General features: G+C 35.5%; 1 long non-coding RNA gene across 1 annotated transcript in view; it reads left to right on the forward strand.

The window, feature by feature from the left end:
- Window positions 1-6,899, forward strand: part of LOC112128558 (uncharacterized) — a 48,816-nt gene extending 41,917 nt beyond the window's left edge. The window contains exon 6 of the long non-coding RNA XR_008512955.2: window positions 6,476-6,899. This is a non-coding gene — a long non-coding RNA (uncharacterized LOC112128558). The remainder of the gene's footprint in view (window positions 1-6,475) is intronic.
- The last annotated feature ends 1,225 nt before the right edge of the window (window positions 6,900-8,124 follow it).

Below are 8,124 nucleotides of genomic sequence, written 5' to 3' on the forward strand. Positions count from 1 at the left end.
AACCATTCTTAGATGATCTCATTCAAATCATGTTCTTTAAATGTTCTCAATTCACCTTTTTCTATTACAACCCTAGAAGTGTAAGGTGTTAAAATCAACTCTGAAGTTATTCTAGCTATATTCACTCAGCCTAATAATTCCTAGATTATGCTATGCTTTTTTAAAGCACACAATTAGCAACTCATTGGGTAGTTTGAATCAAAGAATTTCTTAGAAGTTATCACATGTAAATCCATTGGCCTGCATAAGTAATCCAAACTATATCAAATTTTTTTAAGCTAAGAATATTTTGAGATTCCTATTCATGCTGTTTTTTGTCTCTTTTCAGTCAATTCGTTATCCCTAAAATATTGTTATTAATAGGCAAGTAGCAGACTAGATTCGTATCAGTGGCACACTAAGCATCATGGTGCATGTTTCCAACACAGGAAGGAATGAAGAACTGATAAAAAGGACTAGAAAGGTAACTGACAAAAAGACTATAGTACAAAAGTTGATATGTATATACAAATGTATCTCCGCAGAAACGTACTGTGGAAGATCAGTAAAAAAAAATAGTTTTCCACCAAACAGTAGGGCACCTAAGGAACACTGAAGAAGTGGTACACATAGCATGGCCCTTCTGATTCCTACTTTTGTGTGCTAGTAGGTAGTGTGTTGGATTGGAGATTAAAATATCTATGGCACTGAATAACAGGAAAAATGTCATTTAAATCAAAGCTAAACTCTTGATTCTCTGGTAATTAGATTTAATTTTATTACAGTCATTAATATTGACTAGTCCCTGTAGGTGAGTTCTCCTTACAGGACCCTTATGCATGCTTATATGGGACTTACTTGAAGGTAGGCCCTTACTATGTAACTTATGTGTATTTATATACTTATGAATATTGTAATTTACTCTATTCTCCCTAAAGTCTACCCATTTCAACTTCTTACATGGATACCTTTCTTGGTTTATAGTTTATAGTTTATTCCATATAGTTTCATATATAGATGATGATTAGAAAAAGCAATTGGAAAATAATATAAAGCTTAGCTCATCCCTAAGAAGCAGAAAATTCATTATATAATATGTAAAATTTTGCATGCAGTAAATACCCATTTAATATTTAAAGAAAGAGAGTAGAATTCAGAATCACTCTTGCCAATATATATCCAAGCTACTACAAAAGAACATTTATGATTGCCATAAAATTTACCAAGAATTTCTGGAGAAAATATTTTTATCCAAAATATCCTTTCATTATCAAAATATTCTTTGGTGCTTTATAATTATCTAAACAATTATATGATACCAGAATATGAGATATCACATTGTAGCTCTACAATTTTTCACTTCTTCTATAATTCTTATTTATAGAATTTATCAAATTTGAGTTTCATCACAAATCTAAGTTCAAATACTAAGAATTTTTACTGGAGAATAAGAGGCCTTAGCTCAAATACTAGCTATACTAAGAAGTAAACTATTTAGTATTTCACAAATACTAAGATCAAATTTTGACCCTTCTATAGTCCACTGTACTGCGCTGTAGCTGTGAGTCATCACTTTTGGGAGGCTCTCTTCAGTAGGAGTTAAGAGCCCAGCCAACAGACTATAATTACATTATTCAATGATCTGCAGCCTGTGCCTCAAGCAACCTCTCACATTAGTAGTGGCAGTGAAAGCTGGAAAACTATGTGTACAAATTAAAACAGAGAAAAATAAATCAGAAGTAAAAACCATTGTTTGTAAAGGGGCTTCAGGTTAGAAAAATTACTGTTTCAGCATCTGAGATCTCACTCAAATTCAAATGTTGGTCCGATCAAGAATCCGTCCAAAAAAGTATGTGCTTAAACCACTTTGGGTTGAGTATATTTGCTGGAGAGTTAAACTGGTGTAACCTAGGCCATCAGCAGGAACATTTTAACTAATGGCAGCTAGTGTTTGCTAATTTCCAGCTTGAAACATCAAAATATAAATATGAAAAACGATAATTTAACAAGTAATCATCAATATTTGATTAATACAAAGAAATCTCTCCCCAACCACTCACCAACTAGACTTCTGAATACAGTCAGAAAAGTACTGTTATCTCCAAGTCACTGGTTTAAAAAAACAAGTAAATGTGTGTGTGTGTGTGTGTTTGTGTGTGTGTTATTTTAGTCCATTCAGGCTGCTAGAACAAAATACCTTGGACTGGGTAATTTATAAACAACAGGAATTTGTTAATTTATTTCTCAGTGTTCTCGAGGTTGGGAAGTCCAAGATCAAGGTGTCAGCAGATTCAGTGTCCAGTGAGGGCCCACTCTCTACTTCTAAGACGGTGCTTCTTGCTCACGTGGTGAAAGCGGCAAATAAGCTCTCTTGGGCCTCTTTTTAAGAGCACAAATCCAATTAATGAGGGCTCCATCCTCATGACCTTTTCACATCCCAAAGCCTTCACCTCTTAATACCAACTCATTGGGGCTTAGATTTCAACATATGAATTCTGGAGAAACACAAACATTCAGAACACAGCATTGCCCAAAGACCTTATCTCCTAATTCCATCACCTTGAGGGTTAGAATATCAATACATGAATTTGGGCAGCACAAACTTTTAGACTATTATATATATTTTTTCATAGTAATATGTGTAATATATAGTAATATATACAAATGTATAATATATTTATAATTATATATTCTCAATATTAATTAAAAGAAATATGTACCTACTTAAATCAGCCAGTAGCCTAGTGGAACAAATCATGTATATCAGGTTGGATTTCAAACATGGGCAAAAGAACAACCTTTGTTTGCATCACAAAAGGAACTATGCCTGGTTGGAACACCGCCACACCACTAAGCGATCTACTGATAACTTGTGGCTCAAAATGTTTCTATCATCCTATTCCTTTCTTTGCTAGTACTACACACACTTTGATGTTGAGATAACATGTACACTTCACATGCAAGACACAATAGGAGCAGAAATTGCTCCCTTGATTTAGCCAGTAGTTATTTATGAATGTTGAACAGTGCAAAATCGTGGTTATCTGCAGATCCTCATCAATAACACCTCATACTATTTCTGCAAAGGCAAATGCACTTGGACATTCAATATTTTTTCTTCACAATTATTTGAATTTTCTCTGAACAGAAGTAGAAAATAGGTCATCGTACCCATGGTTTAAATAGCAAGACAGTTTATTTTAGATTGTGTTGAAAGCCAATAGCTTAGATGTTCTAATAAATAAAATTGCTCCTCCTTTCACAATGTAAAATGCCAGAATGCTGTTACTTCTTTTCAGGCTATTGTATACAAGATAGTTCTATGGGTAAAAATCCCTTAAGTGTTCCAGACCCTATCAGTGAAATTTAGTTGTTCTAACTGAAAAATAAAAACTATAACACCTAAGAAGCAAGAATAGATAACACTTGGAAAATCACAACTGCAGAGACCATTTCAAAGGAAACAAGTAGCAAAAAATTAAAACCCTCCTATTTTTAACATTAGTTATAACTTAGGTTACTCTTGAGACATTTTAGGCATTCATCAAGTAACTGCTTATTAAAACTATTTGAAGGACTCTAGACAAGACCACAAAGAAGGCAAAATCTCCAGAAGCAATTTTGTTCACCTACTTCTGCTCCTTCATCCCTTCACAAGTCTGGGGACTTGATCCATCTCTATCTGCCTGATGTCCCCAAAATGGATCTTGTCACTGTGTTATTCTGAACATGCCATTTTGTTAAATCCTTACTTGTCTCTCTTCTTCATGAAAGCATACCTGCCCTTTTGTTTCCTCAGAACATGTCAGATAGTGGTATTCCAATTCCACCTTGAGTGACTTTCTTTTAGGCACTCTATTTAAAAATCAATGTGACACTGGGATTAAAATAAGCATCTCCCTTATTCCAGGAAAGATAATGTATTTAGACTATTTATATTATTTCTTTATTCACATATTCTTTCTTCTTCTCTCTTTCCTTCTTTCTTTTGACATTCTTTTAAGGCCTTAGGAGCTGTTGTTAACCCCAATGACACTGTTTCTTGAAGGAACAGCCTCTTACATATCTTTGAACAGTACCTAATAATAGCACTTGGTAATTACTCAATAACTGTTAGTTGAACTTAACCAAATTACCTCAAATTTAGTCCATAGTTGTGTATAATTAAAGGAGAACCCTTGGCCCTGATTACGACTAGTTAGTGTAGAAAGTAAAAATTTTAAGTTTACCGGATGGCTTTGGAGAGTCATGAACCATCAATATATCAATGAATAAATCCTTGCACTACTCCCTGAAGAGCAAATGGCTTAGTTACCCTCCATGAGAAATACCTGGTGTCATATCAAAGCTTGTAATGCTCCTGCATCAGTTCACATGGCTTTCATTCTAAGGACTTATATCTGAAACAGTTATTTTTTTGTCCATTTGCTTTCTATATACAGAATGCATGTCAGTAGGTCTTTATTTCAGTCATGCTGGGAGATTCCTTCTTACCTACCAGCTCATTCACCTATTGCCATAAGTTAACTTTGTATATACCACACAACTGAGATTCCAAGTTATACACTGACACCACACACCCACAATCACACACACACACACACACACACACAGTGTTAGGGTTCTCTGGCAAAACAGAACAGGATGTGTGTGTGTGTGTGTACATACATATAGATACATACATACATAAAGTTTCTCTGCTTCTGTCTCTGCATGCGTGTGTGTGTATATATATGCACGTATTTTAGGTGGTGAGTATAATTAATTTGTTTTCACTCATAAAATTGATGGTATTAGTCCCTTTACAAGTTAAGATTTAAATGGGTTAAGCATCTTACCCATTTTAGACCTTTATTAATTCAACAGATATTTATTAAGCTCTTACTATGTGCCAGGCGGTGAACAAGACACGTATATTTGTGCACATATATATATACACACACATACACACGCACACAAGCACACATGCAGACAGAGACAGAAACGGAGAGATTTTAAGGAACTGGCTATGTGACTGTGGAGGCAAGTCCAAAATCTTCAGGATAAACTGGCAGGCTACAGACCCAGAGAAGAGTTGCAGTTGGAGGCCAAAAGCAGTCTGCTGGTAGAAGTCCATCTTGCTTGGGAGGTTATTCTTTTTCTATTAAGGCCTTCAGCTGATTGGATGAAGCCCATCCACATTATGGAGAATAAACTGATTTATGCAAATTCTTCTCATTTAAATATTAATCTCTTCTTTAAAATATCTTCACGCAAACATCAAGAATAATGTTTGATGTTTGATGGTCTAGCCATATTGACACATAACATTAACCATCATACACTCCCAGCATTTGGGTTCTCCTATACTGCTTTAAAAGATGAAGAGACTTAAATTTGTTCATATAACAACATAGTTAATCAATCTTACTTGGAGGCTGGTACAGTTCTGTTTGTTAGGCCAGGTGCAGTGGCTCACACCTGTAATCCCAGGAATTTGGGAGGCGAAGGCAGGCAGATCACCTGAGGTCAGGAGTTAGAGACCAGTCTAGACAACGTGGCGAAACGCTGTCTCTACTAAAAATATAAAAATTAGCCGGGTGTGGTGGTGCACGCCTGTAATCCCAGATACTAGGGAGGCTGAGGCAGGACAATCACTTGAACCCAAAAGGTGGAGGTTGCAGTGAGCTGAGATCATGCCACTGCACTCCAGCCTGGGTGAGAGATCAAGACTCCATCTCAAAAACCAAACAATTAAACAATTCTCTTTTATAACATTAATAAGGAGATTAGTAAACAGACAATATATGTCTTTGGTTCCATATCTTGATTTTGATGGAAATACCTTTAAACACAAACACATAAGGCTTGTAGAATTAAGTTGCTAGCATAAAGACTGTCATGTTTTATGATACATACTAGAAGAATTTTCACTTCTCATAACATTCGTTTCTTAACTAGCTCCCATAAAACTTCATTATAGAGTTCATAAAGCATTTTTCACCTCCTAAATTCAATTCTTAAAGTAGCCATTAAGTGCCTACAGTGTACCCATTTGTAGTGTTATTAATAGCAGTTATGATACCAACTCTAACCAGCAAAAAGAGACTGCAAGGCGATGAAAATATCCAAATAACCTGTATACTATAATTTTCTTGGTGATGGTAGGATTCTCTTCTGTATATACTTAACAAGAAAATATGAAGCTTTGTCCCTGTATTTAAATAGGAAAACATGTTTTCTCTGACAATAAATAGTCCAGGTAAAGAAAGATAAGTAAGGTGATTCTCACTTCCTTTAGGCATTTTCCTAGAATGTATCTCTAGTTATATCAAGTAAATGCTAAAAAAATCTTTAATAGATCCTTGTGGTCGGTGAACTATGCCAAATCCAGTTTGTGGCTTGTTTTTATACAACCTGGGAGCTAAAAATGCTTTTTGCATTTTTAAATAGCTGTAAGAAAAAAGCAAAGAGGAATATGCAGAGCCTAAAATATTTGCTGTCTGGCCTTTTACAGAACAAGTTAACAAGTTTGCCAACCCCTAGTCTAGAAGATGACATACAAAATCCATAGCATGACATTGAAGGGCTTTCACACTCTGAAGACAAATTGATGGACAAACTACACTTCAAATGTTCCCTGTCCTGGCATGTCCTTATTTTCCTGTGTGGTCATCTAAATTCAGCTGTCTATCAAGGAACAGCTCAAGCTCATCATCTCTACGAAGCTTTATCTGGCTATTCAGTTCCATTGAAATCTATTTTGGAATTCCAATAGGCATGAATATTTGCTTCACTCACCAATGATCATGTTTCTTTTTATGTACACATTTTTATCTAACCTTGTCTTCCCAAGAAGAGTGTAACATCCTTACATGGTTTCTTTTTGACAGTGTCGTGCATATATTTAGTATCAGTTTTGCAACTTTTAAGGACTTTCTGGGCCCTGCAAGTCTAATTTCTTATTAAGCAATAATTGATCAACATAATTCATGAGGAATCACTATTGTCAAACATTGCTAAGCCACAAATACATTTTGTTCTCCATTTAATCCTCAAAAAATTTTAGGTGATGAGTATAATTAACTTGTTTTTACTCATAAGATTGATAGTTTTAGTCCCTTCACAGGTTAAGATTTAGATGAGTTAAGCATCTTATCCATTTTATACCTTTATTAATTCAACAGAAATTTATTAAGCTCTTAATTTGTGCCAGGCAGTGAAAAAGACAGACATAGTCCCTGTCCTAACATAGTGACAGATTTTGGATTTAACTCGACTGAGTTATTAACATCTACACCATAATATTGTGTGCATTTTTGTGGCATAAAGAGACAACACCTTATTCAAAATAGCTACACTAGTTTTATAAGATTAAATGAAAATACAAAGGGCTAATATCCAGAATCTACAATGAACTCAAACAAATTTACAAGAAAAAAACAACCCCATCAAAAAGTGGGCAAAGGGTATGAACAGACACTTCTCAAAAGAAGACATTTATGCAGCCAAAAGACACATGAAAAGATGCTCATCGTCACTGGCCATCGGAGAAATGCAAATCAAAACCACAATGAGATACCATCTCACACCAGTTAGAATGGCAATTATTAAAAAGTCAGGAAACAACAGGTGCTGGAGAGGATGTGGACAAATAGGAACACTTTTACACTGTTGGTAGGACTGTAAACTAGTTCAATCATTGTGGAAGTCAGTGTGGCGATTCCTCAGGGATCTAGAACTAGAAATACCATTTGACCCAGCCATCCCATTACTGGGTATATACCCAAAGGACTATAAATCATGCTGCTATAAAGACACATGCACATGTATGTTTACTGCGGCACTATTCACAATAGCAAAGACTTGGAACCAACCCAAATGTCCAACAGTGATAGACTGGATTAAGAAAATGTGGCGTATATACACCATGGAATACTATGCAGCCATAAAAAATGATGAGTTCATGTCCTTTGTAGGGACATGGATGAAATTGGAAATCATCATTCTCAGTAAACTATCGCAAGGATAAAAAACCAAACACCGCATGTTCTCACTCACAGATGGGAATTGAACAATGAGAACACATGGACATAGGAAGGGGAACATCACACTCTGGGGACTATTGTGGGGTGGGGGGAGGGGGGAGGGATAGCATTAGGAGAT

This window comes from Pongo abelii, chromosome 14, assembly GCF_028885655.2.
Source record: "Pongo abelii isolate AG06213 chromosome 14, NHGRI_mPonAbe1-v2.0_pri, whole genome shotgun sequence".
NCBI classification, from domain to species: Eukaryota; Metazoa; Chordata; class Mammalia; order Primates; family Hominidae; genus Pongo; species Pongo abelii.